At 49.5% G+C, this 18,853-nt stretch overlaps 1 pseudogene; it reads right to left on the bottom strand.

Moving 5' to 3' along the window:
* Positions 1–17,309: 17,309 nt before the first annotated feature.
* Positions 17,310–18,401, bottom strand: LOC101633000 (annotated as a pseudogene).
* Between the last annotated feature and the right edge of the window lie 452 nt (positions 18,402–18,853).

The following is an 18,853-nucleotide window of genomic DNA, read 5'->3' as shown; positions in this document are numbered from 1 at the left end:
CAAAAAAAAAAAAAAAAATCCTAAAAATCCATGTGTTAGGGGCCCCTTACTGGTGGTGCAGTGGGTTAAAGCACTGCACTAAAAAGCTTAAGCCACTTCCGCATGAATTTGATCCTCGCCTACCCCAGATGAGATTCACATGGCACGGAAGACCTCTCCTGATCACCCGCTGCTCCCCTCGGCAGAGTACTTTGCTGATCTGCCTGTTCTGCTCCCCGCTCTGTTCTGGGTGAATCTTCTCACCCTCTGCATCTCTGGCCTTTGTCCCAATTCTGTATGAATAAAAAAAAATAATGTGTTAGGAATGTCCTGTTGACTTTTTATATATGAAATTGTTCTCCAAATAATAAATGTCATGTGCTGTCTATGTCATAAATGTTACACTCTCAGCCACATAAGAGTTTCACATGTACTTTTTTATGTAACAGAGGTTACTGGTTGAGACTATATAACTAGAAGAGCAGTGAGGTATTCAATCTCAAACATGCCTTCATCTCCAAAGGGAGATGATGGCTTAATATGTAAAATTCCCTCAAGTTCCAAATCGGTAATTATGTTTGCATAAATGAGGGATTAAAAAATAGAGAATATAACCACCGATTTATTTTGATATAAACTAAACTTTTAAGTCATCCCCCACTTCTCTATAACTGAGACTTGTATGAATATTTCATGAGGTGACTTTGGCCAAAGCCCTGGTTAGTAGTTTCTAATTTGTTCCTATTCATGAGCCACCTCACTCTTATGGCATTGCTTATTATCTGAATGTCAGGTTTCAGGGTTAAGGGTGTGGGTCCCAAGAATCAGGCACATAACTAATGGCCAGGCCATGTGAGGGCATGTGTGCTGGGCAGCGGGTGTGTGGACAGGCAATGAGCATCCAGGCTACTGCATTGGAGTTAAGGAGGATCCCAGGGTCCTCAGTGACCAGGGTCAACATGTGGTGGTTCCCAGCAGGTATTTTCAGCAGACATTGGGTAATCCTCCTCCTGTCTGCTATTTATGTCTAGTGTCCACAACTCAGCTTTCTGGAATTCTCCACAGAATCCCCCAGTTGCCTGTCAGATATTTGGGAGCCAAACATCTTTCACTGTTTGATTTGATCAGCTGAGAGTGTCTCGAACTGTGGATGCCTAGTGATGCTGGGAGACCAGATGTCCCTCAGAATTCACACTGTTGTGTATTAGGACCCAGGATATCAGGGGATGTGTGCTGTCTCCAAGTCTTTTCTTCTCACCCAGCACAGACATGTCTGGCCTGGCCCAGAGGCCTGTTCCTGTTCCTGCTGCCCAATCACCTCCTGACTCTCCACAGTGGAGCATGTGGAAGGGCCTCTGCTCAGGTGCGGTCATCCTGGGGGAGGCACAAGGAAAGCCACTGAGAGAACCCTCAGGCCAGCAACAGGGCTGGCTCAGGTGAGGCTGGGACCTTTCGCTTGCTCGTCTGATCTTCCCCAAGCTTTGTGTATTTGGTCTTGGGCTTACTCTTTTTGGGTTGAAAAAACAGAAGGTGTTTGCTCAGACCTAGAATGATGTGTAGGTGTTTATTGTAACTTGGATGTCATGGACTGTGCTGACGTATTGATTCTTTTCTGAAGTGTAATTTCCTCGTGATAAAAATTAAAGTGCTAAAATGTTTAATCAGTCCATCTCATTTTATACTTGGCAGATGGGATGTGGCCAGTTTGAATGTAAAAATGCTGATTTTGGGAGGGGTAATAATAGGTTTGATGATATTTAAATGAATATCAGGCACCCAGGTGTGGGATCATAGGTTTATAAAAATAATCTGACACTTCTAACACCCACCCTGTCCTTGATCATATATTGAAGTTGATCACTCACTTGGGTATGGTTGCCTATAATGCTGGTTTTCTAGTAATAAAACACTTCTGCAACCAGAATTTGACAATGTTGTTTCCTACGTGTCTCTCTGGTGCTCTGACCCAAGGCTTTCGGCAGGTTTTGTTTTTGGTTTTTTGAACCATCTTAAAATACATCACCACCTCCTGGCCTGCCATGTGTCATTTTGAGGAGCCACATGTAGGCTCCCTGGGCCACCCGCTCCAAGACTGCTCTAACACCTAGTGTGTAAGTCCTCTGCACTCTCTTTTCACAAGAAATTTAATTGTCTGTTTTCATAAATAGTGTAGTTCTGCTTTTGATCGACTTCTCTTTTTAAGGAAGGTGATTTCATAGCTTTCCTTGGCATTTATCAAGGCCCACAGAAGCTGTTTAACACCTGCCCAGGTTGGCTTACGGGCTTGAAAAATAGCCTGTTTGAGCCCCTCATGGACTGAGGCTTGTGTGAGTGAGAGGACACAGAATTTTACAATCCAATAGGTAAGTAGTGAAAAAGGGATGATATAAATGACCTCTGTTTCCAATGATAGTCCATGCTGGATCACAACAAACTGGACTGCACATCGCTCTCGGAGGCACCTGGAGGACCAGGTTAGCACCTTGTGACATGTGTCCAGGCCACACATCTTGAAGTGTGAGAACTGGCCTTCTTGGGATCTAGAGCAAGAGGGACACCTGACCCTCAGACCCAGGTGAGAAGCATGAAGGTTTCCTCAAGGGGAGTTGTCTGTGTCTTGAGTTGGCAGTGAGGAAGGATGGAAAGGAGGTGCAGGGGGGCTGGAATGTTGGGCTGTGGATGATCCTCATGTTCAGTTGATAATTGAACCTTTTTTTTTTTTGTGAATGAAGATTGTCTTATTTTTGAAGTTTCTGAGAGCATCTGAGCTCAGACGTGGGCTTGGCAACAGGTACTTTATGCTCCATTCCAACAATGCTGGTCTGAGAAAATGGTCAGCGGCTTTCAGCCAGCATGGTTTAGCTGAGACCTCAGCAGCCGGAAAGATGTTTGTCTAAACTGGTCGCGGGCCAGGGTGGCTCTTGACACTCTGCAAACCCTTTTGATCAGAAGGAACTTGAGATCCTGGAAAACTTCCCATGACAAAAATGACCCCACAGGAGGTTTTTCTTGTGGTGAGATGGTTAAAGTCAAAAGTACTATGAAGCTGTAGACAGAGTTCCATCCCAGGGAAATGACTGAGGGTGGTGACCCACAGTGCGCAGCAGACCTCTCCTGTCTCTCCTCTCTGCTCCCCATCAGCAGGGGAGTTCAACAGTATGAATGCTATGCTCCCTGCTCCATCTCTGGGGATTCTGTTCACCATCACACCTCTGGCCTACACCCCAATTCTTGTATGTATAAATAAATAAAAATAAATCTTATCCAACCAATTCCACATAGTGAACAAACTGCTAGAACATTTAATACCATCATCATCCTGAAAGCTCTTTGAAAGTAACTTAATATGCAGTCTAACAGTGTTTCCTTCATCTCCTTGCTGTACTGCCCGCCCCTTCCCATCAATGATAGGACTCACTTCATTGACCCCCTTTGTCCATTTCTGGAAGCTTCCTTCTCAGAATTTCAGTGGCATTTTATCAATTTAGGCATTGATGAAATGTTATAAGCCTACTGAAGGATCCTCTCAGACTTAGGAAGTCACCAAGGAATCACAGAGCAGGACTCCGCCATTGCCCTATGGAAAAGAAATCATGCCTCATAACACCCGAGACTCAAACTGCCAACCTCAACCCTTCAGGAGTCAAAGTTTCAACTTACATTTACTAGGGCAACATGCACGATGAGGTCAGGCTCCCCTTCTTCCACTTAGGACCCAGGGCCTCACCTTTCCCTGGAAGTTGTAGCTTCTTTAACTGACCCCGCCAAGTGGCAGCTGCGGGTTCTGTTTTACCCGGGAATTGTTGCAGAGAATGATAGAGCTCCTCTGGCATATTTGGGCCAGGTGGCAACATCAAGGCCAGCCACAGCATCTGGTTCACTCTCCTGGGCTCAAGAGATGTGAACACACCAACTCCAGTTTCCCAGCCAATGTACCTCTCCAGTGGGCCATCAGGCAGGAGAAGCCAATATCAACAAGTGTCAGATCACGGTACCCTCACTTGGCTGGCTGAGATCCACACACAGGATCGGCACCTCTCCAAGGAAGTCAAGGCTTAGTGTCCATTTCAGATCGTCCTGCACAGGATAGCATGTTCATGGTCAGACATAAGTTTCAGTCCACAAAATGTAGCTAGTTGCTGATCACGGATCCTGAGCTGCCTTGCTCAGACATCTTATTTCAGTATTAGTAGTTATAACACACTGTTGAAAAAAATTTAGAGAAAATAATTGAACATGGATACTTATCTCTCAATTATACAGAGATTGTTCTACAGGTTTAATGTACTCTCTATCAATAATGTTCCACCACACTCTTTTATAAAAAGTTATAATGTCGACTAAATGTGATTCTTTCATATGGCTAGGTAAATGCCATTAATAGTCAAATTACTTTGAAAATGGAGAACAAAGTTTGGGGACCATAACTACCTGATTTTAAGGCAGGTTAAAGATACACAGTAATGAGGCACCCCCAGTTGGCAGAGAGGTTGACTTTAAAACTGTCACTGCCTCATCCCGTTTTAAATCCCCAGCCAGGGAGCTGACATGCACATGGCACAGAAAACCTCTCTGGTCTTCTCAGTGGTTCCCCTCAGCAGTGTATTTAACTGTTCTCAGGTTTTCTGCCCAAACTCTGCCTCTCAATGCCACCACCCTATACACATATCCTATAGTCCAGTTCCTTTACACAAAATAAATATACAGAAACATAACATCTATAGGAATAAACAGGTGTGAGAAGAGTATAAATATAGACTTTCATTACCTAGAATCTAGTACATAGGTGGGCCCAGATATTTCAACAAGGTGAAAATTTCAACAAACTGTAAGTATAGTTCAGTGAAAGGGTAGATCAGCTTTTTCAGCAAGTTATTCTCAGTTAGAAATACATGAGTCTATTGCAACCATGCAAGTCCTGACAGGTTCCTGTTGATTCAGGCAAATGGACAAAGGACCTTGGAGCCTGAGATGTTTCTAACAGGCTGAACACAGCCCTGCTACACAAGCAGACAAACAAAGGGTAGACAAAGACTGAGTATCAGTGAGCCTCCTGGACGCTCCATACTGATGGTCCCCAGCCATACAACTGATAGATTTTTGCAGATGTAAGACACTTTCAAAGGTACGCAAAAAGGTGGGAAAGATAGTGGATACATTTTCAAGATGAAGGGCTGTCTTGTTTGGTAGGTAAAATAAGCTAATATACTATTCTTCCTTACAATATGCAAACTGAAATTTGAGCAAGAAATTGCAGTATATAAAAATATTGACTCACAATGGAGTATACTCAAATGTAAGTAAAAATACAAATATTTTGTTAGAAAACAGAAAAGCTTTATTTACTTGATGTAAAATGAGGTTGCTTAGTGCCACTTAAAGCACAGCCCACTAAAGGATAAGTGAAAAAAGGTGGATGTCAAAAAAAAGACACATTTAATTTGACATAGGACAATGAAAAGACAAGCTACAGACAGAATAATAAGCCACAGAGACAATAAATAACATATATTTAAAATATATCAGTCCCCTGAACTCAAACACAAGATGTCCAAATGGCTGGAAGACTGCAATGAAGAATATTAGAGGAATCAAAGCAAGTGAGTGAGGATGCTTTCAGCTCACTAAACTTGTAGATGGGCACTGGAATCGTCATCCCACACAACAAGCAACAGGAGGTCTGACCGACTGTGGGTTGGCAAGCTCAGGCACACACAAGTGAGTCCAATGATAACAGACTGAGAAGGTTCACTTCTGGGAAAAAAAAAAAAAAGTTTATTGATGAAAGACGCATCCACCTACCAATCTACTCAATTCAAACCTCGTTGTTTAGCCAAGAAATGAGACAGATTTATAATGCTCAGGGGACCAACGGTGAACAAGTGTCCTTGGTATATTTTAAGGGTTATACAAACTCTGCGGGCAGAGACAGCAGCGGAGAAATAGGGGCAGAAACGAAGCTAGACCATTTTCATTATTCCTCACCTGGAGGCATCCTGGAAGAGGGCTAACACTGCGATTTGTGTGGAATAAAACATGAAGTGAAATGAAGGGAGTGGGAAAATCCAAAGCTGACAGCTAAGCTGGCAGCCCTTTATGAAGTGGTTTGTTTGCCAAGCTGACAGATTTGGTAAGATGGGTTAACAGTTTTGGCAAATGGGAGTGAGCTTGAAGTGTCAGGGTGCTGGGGGGTCTTTCAAGGAGGCTTCCACAGTTTGTCACTTGAGGATGGAGGAGTGACGTAGGCCCAGCCAGAAGGTGGAGAAGGAGGAGATAGTGTACTTAGACTCTCTTTTCCTGGGTAGACTGCAGGCCTCTGTACCTGTGAAGCATTTTCATCTTGAGACAAACAGGGACGTCAGAAGCTCATGGAACCCTAATTATGAAGCAGCACAGGCTGGTTCTGCTTAGTTTTTAAGTCTCCAGCGTGTACTTGAAGAAAATTTTTGTCACACACACTACTGTTTAGCCAATACTCACGTGCCCGTGGGTGTGGAGACACTGTGTGGTGTAACACCAGGACCTTCTCCCTCTCTGGTCATATCCATGCTATGACTCTGGTGCAGTGCTGGGTTCAGTTTGAGGAAAGCAGGCAACATGTCATCAATCTACTGTGACAGACACACAACAACACTCAAATAAGGAAAAGAAGGGTTTTGCACATTAAATGCTATGAGATAAAGGAATATGCCCACAGCATGAGCCACCGCAAGATAATATAAAGGGACCCAGCACCTATGGGAAATAGTTTGGAGATTCCTCTAAAGATTACAAAAGGATCAGTTGGTCCTTGATGCCCAGTTCTGTGATCAGCTGGACAATATGTGGGTGGCTGAGCACCTTCAGGCCGTGCACCTTGCACTCCAGAGACATGTAGATCACCTGCTGTGACATTCCAATTACATTCACAGCCATCTATGTGCTGGGTAGTGTACGCAGGGCAAGCTTAAACTTGTCGTGGTCGGCGTCCCCCTGCGACCGGAGCACCTGGTCATTTTGGACTTTAGTACACTTGGGAGAACAATGGCTGAACACAGTGCCTGAATCACTACTGTCACCGGCCCTGGCTGTGCCAACCTGCGTCAGCTGTGCCTACAGAGCTTGGATGCCATGGTTAACAGGCAAACAGGACAAACTCACTGAGCTTCATGATCCCCTGGGCAGCTTCTGGGGCTACTTGGAGCATGGTTGGGCGTGCATGTGTGGGCACACCAGAGCTGAGAGAATGGGCATATGAGGGGGCACAGAGGAGTGGGACGGCACAGAGCACCTGGTTGAAGAATGCAGTAGAGAGTGGTAGGGGACAGCAGAATAACCAGGAGTTGGAGCAGAGAAAAAATAAGGTAAAGAACCACTGGGAGCTGGGCAGCAGCCAGCCTCCTGGTCCGCAGGCCCCTGCCTGCTCTGCACCTACCAGGTTGTCTCACTTCAAATGGACTTGATAGACCACTCATAGCCTGGAAAGCCACTGAAGGCTCAGCACTCCCATGTATTTGTCTGCCTGAAATAACTGAGAATGTGCTCTGTGCTTGCTGGCACTTCACTGAGCAAAATACTGAGAGGGAAATAGAGGTCAGAGAGAGAGTTTGGAGGTCATCTGGGTTGACTGAAAGTCTTGTCACTCTCAGACTCGTGGACCTTCATTCCTGGTTTCCTGCTTCAGCTTTGAAAGCCTGGCAGGGGCCCTAGGATGCCTTTATTCATCTGCCCAAATCATCAGTAGCCTTTGGGCTGCGATGTGGGTATCGACCTTCCCGCTGCAGCCTCCTCTCCTCACAACCATGGAGGAGATGCCGGGGTTCCTCACACCTTTGTTACAGCCTCTGGTAAGTTGGGTTCACACTCCTCCACTTGGAAATTGAACAAACTCCACGTGGAGTTTGTGCTTCATTTAAGTCAGCAATTACTTTAGCCAACTGAAATGCATTTTCTTGACACTTTATACAATTTCCAATATTCCACCACACTATACCTACACAAAACTGACAATTTCCCGTGTCTATTCACAAAGTCCTGCCCTTCAACTCTGAATGCCAGCTTCTCTGCCAGCTTGCTTCTTCTTCTCCAGCTCAACAAAAGGCAGAAGCCTTAATCTGACAAAGGAATAGTCATTGAACTTGACTCATTTTAAGTCTTCACAGCACTCTGTCACTGTGCACTCCACTTCCTGCTGGTCTTCAGTTCTCAAGGGGAAAACTTTTCACAACTGGAGTGGCCTGTCCTGAAGCTGGAGAAGACAGTCCAGAAGCACACAGATCCCAGGCCACGGCCACAGCAGTGATCATTTGGGAAACTTGCAAGCACCGTTAGTGGCCAGTGAGTATGGTGAAAGCCTGGTCGAGACAGCCGACTGACACTGGAAACTGTGAGGATGGGCCCCTTGGCCCCACTATGCCAGTCAACTTTGGGGCACAGGACCAGAATGTCGTTGGGGAAGGGGCCCTCCCCCCTAGAGAGTTAGGCCATGCACTGGCCCCGGAGAGTTAGGCCATGCACTGGAGCTTGTGCAGGTCTCTGGGGTAGGGACGCAGGCAACTGCGTAATTCTGAACCTCAGCCTGTGCAGTAAAGCCAAATTCACCTGAAGGCGAAGGGGTGCGGTGCTCAATTTCAGCCAGGTTCAGGGGATGCCAGCCCAGGAATCCTTCATGGGGAGCCAGTGAGAGCCCTTTCCTAAGGGTTAGGGTTAGGGTTAGTGTTGTTAGAAGCAAGAAGCAGCAGGGGATGTCAGGAAAGCAGGTGGGTGTGTGTCTGCCCAGCTGGCATCTAAGTGGGTGCTTTGTGGCTCCTGATCTTGAAGGCAATTCACACTTGACAGTGTTCAAGAAGGCGGGTCTAGGACTGCTCCCAACACTGAGGCAGTAAGTGGGGATTCAGGCCTTGGCTGTTGGGACTGTGGCACCGGAAACTGAGACACCCAAGGGTGCTGCACCTGGAGGGATCCAAGCACCACGAGATGTGTACTGGGAGGGAGTTGACACTTGCAATTTTTAGCTGGACATGCCATTGTCCTGAAGGGGTCCTCCTCCAGCCAGGAAACCATCAGGCTGTCTCAACTGGCGCTGCCTCTGGACGCACAGGAGTGTCTGTACTGTGCACGTGCGATTGTGGGGCACAAGGGACACCAGACACCTGGAGCCATTCAGCAGGGCAAGGCTGGATTCCTGGGCCAAGTCTTGAGGTGAAACAAGGAGGATGATTCCCACCCTAACTTACCACTGACATTAATTTCCACAAAGGGGGGTGTGAAAGTGACTAGAGACTAGCAGTCAGTGCACCAAACTGGCCAAGGTATCCTGCTGGACAGCTGAAACCCACTGCTGAGAGGATACACTGCTGGGTGCCCAGTGTTTCTCTAGAGCAGGAAGACACAGGCCAGTCCGGTGTCAGGAGGGGCTAGGGCTCATATCGGAGAGGTCAGTTGTCCTTGTCAGAAAACACTCATCCTCTGCCAGCAAGTACCCACTGCAGAAGGCCCCCTAGTCCTCACCATCGCTGTGGGGTTCGGGGCCAGTTCCAGAAACAGGGCATCCTCCTGACCTCTGCAGAAAGATATCCATCTGTCCCGGGACTGGCACAGGGGCCAGTCACATACTTCATGATGTGCATTGTCACTGACAGCCAGGATTGCTCCCTGCCTGTTGTCACACCCCAACCCTGGCAGGGTGGAGCCAGGTCCATGCATTACTCCCCTCCTTCCCCTGCCCTGGCATCATTCCTGACAGGGCTTGACCTGAGCAGCTCCCCCTGGAAAGGAGCCTACAGTGTGAAACTTTACCTTCAGGCAGCACTCACTTACACTCCACCAACAGCCCCTGCCTCTGCACCTCCAGTATGCCCATGCTCTACTCCCCTCATCAATATTCTTGGGCCTACTTCTCCCCTTCTCTTTCCTACCCCCTTACCTTTCTTGCCTGTGGTTCATTTCCTGCAATGCCTGGCCTGAGCCAAAGCCACAGCCAGGGAACTCGGACGTCCATCGATGTCCCCACGGTCTGCACGGGGAATCAGAGAGTGGGCAGGGCATTCCCCTTCCTACCTCAGCCCTCTGGACCTCTTCCATGCCCCGCATCCCCACTGTGCCAGGGCCTCCCTCTACCCACAAACTCTCTTTGGTTTGACTGCACTGGAGCCACTAGTGTCAGGTGCCATATTCAGCCTCAGAGCAGGACCACCTTCCAGGGACCTTGTGCCAGGTCCTAGGACAGAAACTCACATCCCCGTGGAAGGCTCTTGCTCTAGGGTCACAGGTATACGCAAGGGCACTGTCTCTTAGTACAAAACAAAGGCACAACCTCTGGGCGCTGAGGCCACTCTGGGGAGAGATCAAGTGCGGGTACAGCTGTCAACGGCTCAAGGTCGTTGGTGCCGTGGTGTCTCTGATCCCCTGCCCCTCCTATCTCCCCCTGAGGCACTCTGATAGAGGTGACGCCTGGGTCACCTGGCCTTCCGCTCCACCTCTTCCACCAGTATCAAAGGCCCATCGCTCTGAGCCAGGGCAGGAGTGTCCTGCAACCTCTGGCCAATGTGCTGTCCCCAACCAGGTGGGTCGAGGGCTCAATGAGTGTCCCCCTTTTCTTTAGAAGTACCTGGAACTCAGTGGAATTTGGAGGCCTTACCTGCCAGGTCGGGTCCTCCCTAAAGTGGCTGCTGCCTGACTGGGTAATCCCCTGTGCTTGCCTGTGGTCAGCTTGGGTCGTTGCAAGCTAGGAAGACATCTGGAGTCACATGTGTCTGCCTCTGTGCAGGTGCCACTCGCTAGTGTTTGCGCATCAAAAGAGCTGCTCAGCTCCGGACATGCCTGCACCTGCCAGAGGTTCGCGATGAGAGGAGCAGACCTCCCCAGAGAGACCACACCACGGGCGACTGTGCCCATGTCCTAGGACAGAAACTCACATCCCCGTGGAAGGCTCTTGCTCTAGGGTCACAGGTATTCGCAAGGGCACTGTCTCTTAGTGCAAAGCAAAGGCACAACCTCTGGGCGCTGAGGCCACTCTGGGGAGAGATCAAGTGCGGGCACAGCTGTCAACGGCTCAGCAGGTGACTCTGTCACGCCAGGCAAGTGCAGGCCACAGAGGCTCCAGCCAGCTCCCCAGGCCCCTGAGCTGCACAGAGTTTTAGTTTCCAATGTGGGCTGTGGAAAGCAAGGTCGAGTTATTCCTGTCAGCAGTGAGGAAGTACATGACCAAGAGGTAAGTCTTCACTCCATGTCAGGGAGTAGGCAGCTGAGCAGGAGAGGGCCCTGAAATCCTGCTGTGACCTGGCATCTGGTTAGGACCCCAGATGGTCAGTTAGTGAGGGCTGAGCACCCAGAGCTCAGCCCAGCAGGCGATGCCCAGTCATGACAACGAGCTGTTCACCCTGCTCAGTGAGACACTCCTGACCCCAGCTCTCAGGCCTTGGCTTATGGCTTGGTGCAGAATGAAGAACCATGGTCTGTTGTGGCGTCTCACAGGAGCAACAGGCTGGAGTTGGGAGGGGGGCACTAACTACAGCCTGGAAGAAACTTAGATGTCCCTGGAACCTCCTGCCCCTTCACAGCATGTAGCCTGGACTTGGCCTCACTGGCCTCAGTGTTGACAAGCACCTGCAAGAAGCAAGGCATAGGAGGCCAGGACTGTGACCCTTGGTCTCCCTCCCTGTGACCATGCTACTTCCACTGCCAGATATAATTGCTGCTTCACAGGAGATTCCGGTACTCCCTGGGCCAAGAGCAGATGCCTGTGTGCTCAGTAGTGTTGGAAACCAGGTGTGGCATCTGATGAGTGCAGGTGTCACTGATGTACGACCCCGAAGCAGGGCGACCTAGCCACTTCACTGACGTGAGTGACGACAACTCCTTATCACCCGAGGAGACTTGGGAAGGGAAGCTGCTGAGCATGCACATTTTGAGGGTCTGGGGAGACTGGGGGAGACTGGCTCCCGGGCCCATATTCTTACTAAACAGATAGGTCCAAGTGAAATGCAGCTTGAATCTTCACACCTATCCAGACAGCTGCACCATGTGGAGACTGAGCCCACTGGGCACCCCAGTGGGCTCAGATCTACACCAGCTCTCCAACCTTGATACCACTCTGGTTGGAAAGATACAGGCTCTGTCCCAGCGCGTTATGACCCCTGCACTCCACAGCTTGGAGGCCTGAAGGGAACCTGTCTCCAATGACCGCTGGCAGGAAAACTATTGCAGGCTTAAGTGGTAAACCATCCAGCAAAAGACATATCTAGAACTTTCTCTGTTTTTCTGCACTTTTAACTCCTTTTTTAATTGTTTTTTTTTCAATGACACCTTGTTAACCAAAGGCAAAAGCCACCCAATGAATACCCCACACAATAAAGAACCAATCTCTTCATTCACCCCCATTTTTTACTAGCTCAGGCAAAGCTTGTGATGAGCTTCACATCACTGGATCAGAGTGCCTGCTCACATCACGGCCACACCCACAGTCAACTCTGATATCCCCTGCCTTTCCAATTTTCACTCCATTGGTCAGAAACCTGCCAACTCCTGCCAAGGGCTGAAAGGGGCAACACACGCTTTGGGTCCTCTGGTTGAATCTGGTGGTCACTGGCTGAGCCCTCCGCTCACAGGACAGCAGATTCCTAGGGGGCTCCAAAGCCCATCTGAACATAAACTGGACAGTGCTGAGGCTCACTTTTGTTGCTTTCTTGATATCCTCTCCCCCCAAGGAGCCCCGCCCCTCTAACAAGCACCCTAATTCAGCCATTGAAACCCTCCTCTCAAGCCCAGGGCTTGGAACTTGGCCACCTGCACTAGACACCACCCCCACCACATTGTTTCGATAGACCTTATTCATTAAGGGTCTGACTCTTCTTTTCACCTCCATGATCCAGATCACTCCGAAGAGAGAATAGTGTCAAGTTACTCTCCTGCACCTGGGTAAAAAACATTTGTGATGATTTAGGGACCTCATTTTCAACTTAAGCCTAAAACAACAGAGAGGAAGGTGACATCTGTGGGCATCAACAGGCTTAGGCCCACAGAATTCACACCTTTTATGTGACTTGATATTCTGAGAATCTGACACACAGAAGACCTGTTTGAGTAGTCACACAATTGGCTGTTTGTAACCGGTCAGTACTTAATTATTTATTTATTTTATATGGATGAAATGGGATGAAGCCCTGATTTATGGTAATAAGATGGTTCCAGAGACAGTGTGGGGAGCAGTACACACAGATTGATTGCTAAGGGGGTATCAAGAAGTATTCTACTGTACCCTGCCCAGGAGTGGACTCAGGTTTCAGTGGTGACCGCCTGAGACTCAACCCGAGACCTCCAGGAAGCCCTGGCCTGTTAGTGTAGTAATTATTATCCTAGATTAAATGTTCTATGGTTTCAAGTCGCTCACAATTCTAAATGAACATGAGAGAAAGCTCTCTAACACATCTCCTGGCACTTAAAGCATGCCACAGGGCATTTTCTGCTACAGCACACATGACAGCTCTAACATGGTCTGAGACAAGCATCATTTGGTGACCTGGAAGATCCTGAAAAAAGCAGGAGAAGTCTTCCTTGGTGGCCTCACCCACAGGGGTCTGATATAGAATGCAAATTCTATGCAGAAGAGTGTCAGCTAAGGGCTGCCCAAGGCAGGTGACAGCAAGCAAGTGAAAAGGCAGCCAATGGCCTGAGAGTCCATGTAGATGCTAAAGAAATGACAGCACAAGCTAGAGGGACCTGCTGCCACTTGAGAGCCAAAGCCTCCTTCAAAGTCAGGTCCAGAAAAAAAAATCAGGCCCAAGACCCTGGACACTCCCTAGATTCCCACAGAAGCCTAGACACCACCCATTCCCAGGAAATGGGGTCCAGAACTGAAGGCTTGCAAAAGATCCCAGGACGTTGAGAGCAATGAGTGACTAGGGGGACAGTGGGTGGGGCAGCACCTCCCTCAGGCCTGTGAGATGGTGTAGATGCAGAGGAGAGCAGCTAAGACCTTTAGACATGAAGCTTCAGAGCAACATTTGACCTGGCAGTCAGGCTCTGTGTACATGAATAAAGAGTCAGTCCATTGTGTTGCCGAAAATCCCCCTCCTTCTCAAAAGAGCCTCAGAGTGGGAACAACCCAGGACTGGACATTCCCACCCAACAGCTGTCCAGAACACCCCAGGTGTGGAGCATCCCAAGACATGGAACAACTCAGGTCCGAAGCACCCCATAATCAGAGAATCCTGGGAAAAACCACCCCAAACCCCGAGTACCCTGGGTCATTGCACCCCATAGACCACATCACCTCAGATATGGGAGCACACCACACCACCCTAGGTATCACAGGAGCATGGAAACATGGGAAAGAAAGAGTCCCAGCCTTAAAAACAAGACAATCTCACCTGTGGCAACACGGGTGATAGGCAACATGATCCTAAGTGAAGCAAGCCAGACCCAGGCACTTGGGCCACTGAGTGAAGAACCCGAAATGCCGACTGTGGACACAAAGATGGGATGGTGCTGGGATATGTGCAAGGGTTGGGGTCAGTGCCAATATTGGGGTGCACCAGGGTTGTAGGGTGACACCAGAGTAGTGGGTGACACTAGGGCAAGGGGCTATACAAGGGTGCAGGGTGTTAGTCAGACCTGGGTTATGCAGGCCCACTGGGGTGAGAAACCAGAAATGGCCTGACTCTGGGCACAGAAAGGAGCAGTGCAGGAGATGGGCGGGCAGTGCTGGGTGTGGGTTACCCCATGTTAGGATCAGGTGGCAGCAGCACAATGAGCTGAGAGTTTACTCCTGGTCAGGATCAAGATAGTTCAGGTTCATCCAGGTGGAAAACACCTGCCATGCTGGCTTATTAATGCTGCTCCCAGCGCAGGAAGTTGGTATCAGCGCGTTCACCAGGACGGACCCGTGTGCACAATGACCCTGGTCAAGTTTATCTCAGATGTTCCCACCAGCCAGCCTGGGCTCAGAATGAGACTATGCATACCAGATCCACTTGTGCACAGTGTGGCCCTGCCAGCCAGGCTGGTCCAAACAGCCATGCTAGCTCAGAAATTGCTTCACCCCAGTTCTCCTGGGTCTGGATTCAACAGGCCAGAGGAGGTGTTGATCTGCCTGAGGCAAATGCAGAGGCAAAAATCTGCACTCGGACAGGCAGACACAGAAGCAAAATCAGCTCGCTGAATGCTGACCCATAGGCTTGGGGCGGGGCACCAGTGGACGCTGAACCACTCACTCAGGGATCCTCAGACAGGTGTAAACACAGACAGGACAGTGACACCGTTAACTGCCTCCCTTTGCAGACGGTTCAGCAGGTAGAGCTCCCCAGCTAGGCAGATATCGGAAGAAAGTCCTGCCCAGGTTTAGGAAAGGCCAGGATGTCGGGTTCTCAGGAAGAGGGTCAAAGAGGAGGCCAACTGGAGCAGGGTAGAGGCCTGTGACCACCTTGTTTTGCCAGAGTCCTGCGAAAAGCCCAAGCACCAGCAGGGTTGGGAGGGGCAAGCACCCATAGGGAAGGCGGGTGAAAACCTGGGGTCCCTAGGCTACAATGCAACAGCTGTTTTCAGGCATTTTTTGTTAAATTTGGTCTAAATACCAATGAGAGAAGCCTGAGCCCAAGGTCAATCCTGCATGGGTATGTTGGCGCTGATGGTGGCTTACCCAGTGTTCGTGTTCTCTTGTGTGGGTCTAGCCCCTGCCTGTGGCACCAAGCCAAGTCAGATGCGATGCTTGTCACCTTTCCTTCAGCCACATCATCTTCTAAGTGGGACCCTAGAGGGAGAGAGAGACACCATCCATATCCCTAATGCCCGCCCAGGCTGCCCTGGCTTCCTACTCTGAGACTGAATTTTCCCACTCAGCTACTGGCCTACCCAAAGGGTCAATTCCTATTCAGGCCACCGAGACTCTCAACCCCAATGTGGTGGTGGCCAGTGGGCTTAGGAAGATTGTGGACACAACCCGACACTTGGACCACACCACAGCTAGCACACCATGGGTGAGTAGGGTTGAAAAAGTGGACAAAGCCGAAGCCGGGTGTTCAGGACAAGAAGGCAGAGTCAGGGCACCTGCTGTGGCCCAAGGTGAGTAGGGTGTGCCCTTCCGCATCAGCCCCTGGAGAGTTTGGTTTTCTGGGGTGATCTGTCACATGCGGGTAGAGTGCTCCATATCTAGCCTGAGGAGCATCCACTCTCCTGCACACTGGACAATGTGTCTGCACACAACACCTGTCCCCTCTGCAGGCAACTTCCTGCTGGTCTGCTGCATTCACTAAGACCACTAGGTGGTTTCACCGTGGTTGCAACAACAGCACATTCGCAGAATGATGTTCAGTACATTACGAGCTCTAGTCTTCACACCTGGCCTGGGAGTGCAGGGAGTCTTGAGTCTTCATGTTTTCATCACATTGGACTCTGCTCTCTGGTGTTACTGCACTACACCAGAAGACGCGGCGCCAGGCACATCGTGGAGTAGGTGCCTAGGTCATCCTTTGGGGCTCAGGTGCTGTGCTGCAGGTGGAGTTTAAGTTTTCCACATGTCCTTCCAGATGGGCAATGGAGGTCGAATTGTGCTCCTGGTTTTCCTGCAGCTAGAGTGCTGGCAGAGAAGTGACCCCACGGACTGGAGGGTGATCGGGCTGGGGCCATGGCACAGGAGTTTTCCCATGGCCCCTGTGGGTCTCCAGCTGGGAGCCTGTCTCAGTTGTCATTTTGGGCTCCCTGTGGTTCTCCAGCGGGGGGGGGGGCTGTCTCAGAGGTAGTCTCGGGCTGCCCGTTGTATTCCAGCTGTGGGCTTGTCACAGAGGTACCCTAGGGCTCCCTGGGATCCTCCTGCCAGGCAGATAGCAAAGAAGTGTTCTCAAACTTCCCCAGGAAACGCAGCTGGACAGATGGCACAGGTGTGGTCTCCTGCAACCCGCAGTCCTCCATTTGGAGTGCTGGCATAGGTGATGTCGCAGACTCCACAGTGTTCTGTTGGTGACAGGCTGGAACAGAGGTGGTTAAAGGTGCCCCTGGTTCTTCCTGATTGGTGGCTGGCACTGAGCTAGTTGTGTGCTCCCTGAGGTCCTCCAGTTGGGAGGCTGGCATGGAGGGGCTCTCGTGTTCCCTCAATTCCAAATGGTTCCCTGGCTTCGAGGTGGTCTCCAGGTCTTGGGGGACCTCCAGCCGGAGGCTTGGCACAGATACGTTTTTGTGCTCCCCTGGGACTTCCAGCTCAGGGACTGGAACATAGGGGGTCATGTGTTCCCTGGTGTGTTCCAGTTTGCTGACAGGAACAGATCTGGACTTGCGCTCTGGTCTGGATACGACCTGGGCCGATGGCATTCTGTCCTGTTCTTTCTGGATCAAGGACTGTGTCCACGGGACACAGGGTTTTACTGGAAAGTGGTTTTCCCAGAAAGGCCGGGCTGAAGGGTGCACTCCCTGGAAGGACCGGCACAATCAGACCCAAACGTATGGGAGTACTCCCCCAAGATGGCATGCCCCTGTGCCTCCTCCTCTTCCTCCAGCTTTGTGGAGAAGAGTATTAAAAAGGTGTCCATGATGGAGTCATCTCTCTGCTCAGCCACTGCTCTGTGCACCTGATCCCTTTGAAATCCGAAGGACATCATGGCCCCCATTATGGCCGGGTCAACATGGTCGTGGGAGGGCACCCTGAGGGACAGGTGTCCCTTCCTCATTTTCACCCAGGGATGGTCAATGATGGTGTCGATGTTGGCCCGTTTCTTGGGGTCAAGTGCCATCCTCCTACTTAACAGGTCCTGACACTGGGTGGACAGGTAGTCGGGCATGTAAAAATTGCCACTTACTATGCGCTCCCCAACCTCCCAGGCATTCTTACCCAGGAAGGGCAGTGACCCTGTCACCATTCGGTACAATACAACCCCGAGGCTGCAAATGTCCACTCCGGGGCCGTTGTAAGATCTGTTAAGGTGGATCTCGGGTGCAGCATACTCTGGTGTGCCATAATATGTGTTCAGCAGGTCGTCGGAGAACTCCATGCTGAGCCCAAAGTCTGCCAGCTTAATGTTCCTCTGGTGGTCCAACAGCAGGTTGTTGGGCTTCAGATCCCGGTGTACTATGCCCTTGGCATGGCAGTGATGTAGCACTGACAGGATCTGGCAGAACTTGCCCCGGGCTTTACGCTCAGATAGGCGCCCGTGCTGCTGGAGGCAGCCCAGCAGATCACCGCCCTCCAGATATTTCATTACCAGCACCAGCTTGTCCCTTTTGTCCACCTCCTGGAAGAGCTTAACAATGTGCGGGTGGCTGAGTACCTTCAGGCTTCGCACCTCCTGCTCCGGCGACACGTTGCTCTTCTCCTTGGGTTTCGTGATGATCTTTATAGCCACCAAAGTGCCCGTGAGCTTGTGCCAGGTGAGCATGACTGTGCCATAGTTGCCCTCCCCCAGCTTCTGGAGCACTTCATAGTTTTTAATGCCAATCTGCCTTCTTGTGTGGACCATAATGATGGGGGCTGGCTTCACCACGCTCACCGGTCCTGAATGCTAACTCCTGTAGAATCCCAACAATAACTACTCACTGAGCTAACTAAATGCTACTAGTGCTATCTTAACTGTAATTTTAATGCTAACTACACCAGTCTTCCTACTGATGCTAATGCAAACTACTAATACTAAATTAATCTTAATATTAATTAAAAACAAACTCACTGAAAATCACAACCAATGACTTGAAATGGTATAAAATTTAAAAATATGAAACCAATTAGAAACAACAAAATTAGAAATAAAACACACATGAAACAAATAGATTGCAAAGGACAATCAACATTTAGAAAATAAAAAGTAAAGCAGATAGCGAATGCAAAAAAAAAGAATGAAAAATAAAATGTAAAAAGGGGGATCACAAAAAGATCTGAGAAAACTAAAAATTAAAATAGTAATAATAAAAAAAT

The sequence above is a fragment of the Condylura cristata genome, unplaced genomic scaffold (assembly GCF_000260355.1).
Source record: "Condylura cristata isolate star-nosed mole 26May11 unplaced genomic scaffold, ConCri1.0 scaffold00064, whole genome shotgun sequence".
Taxonomy (NCBI): domain Eukaryota; kingdom Metazoa; phylum Chordata; class Mammalia; order Eulipotyphla; family Talpidae; genus Condylura; species Condylura cristata.
Note: the sequence above shows the minus strand (reverse complement) of the source record. Positions and strands in the feature narration are given on the sequence as shown.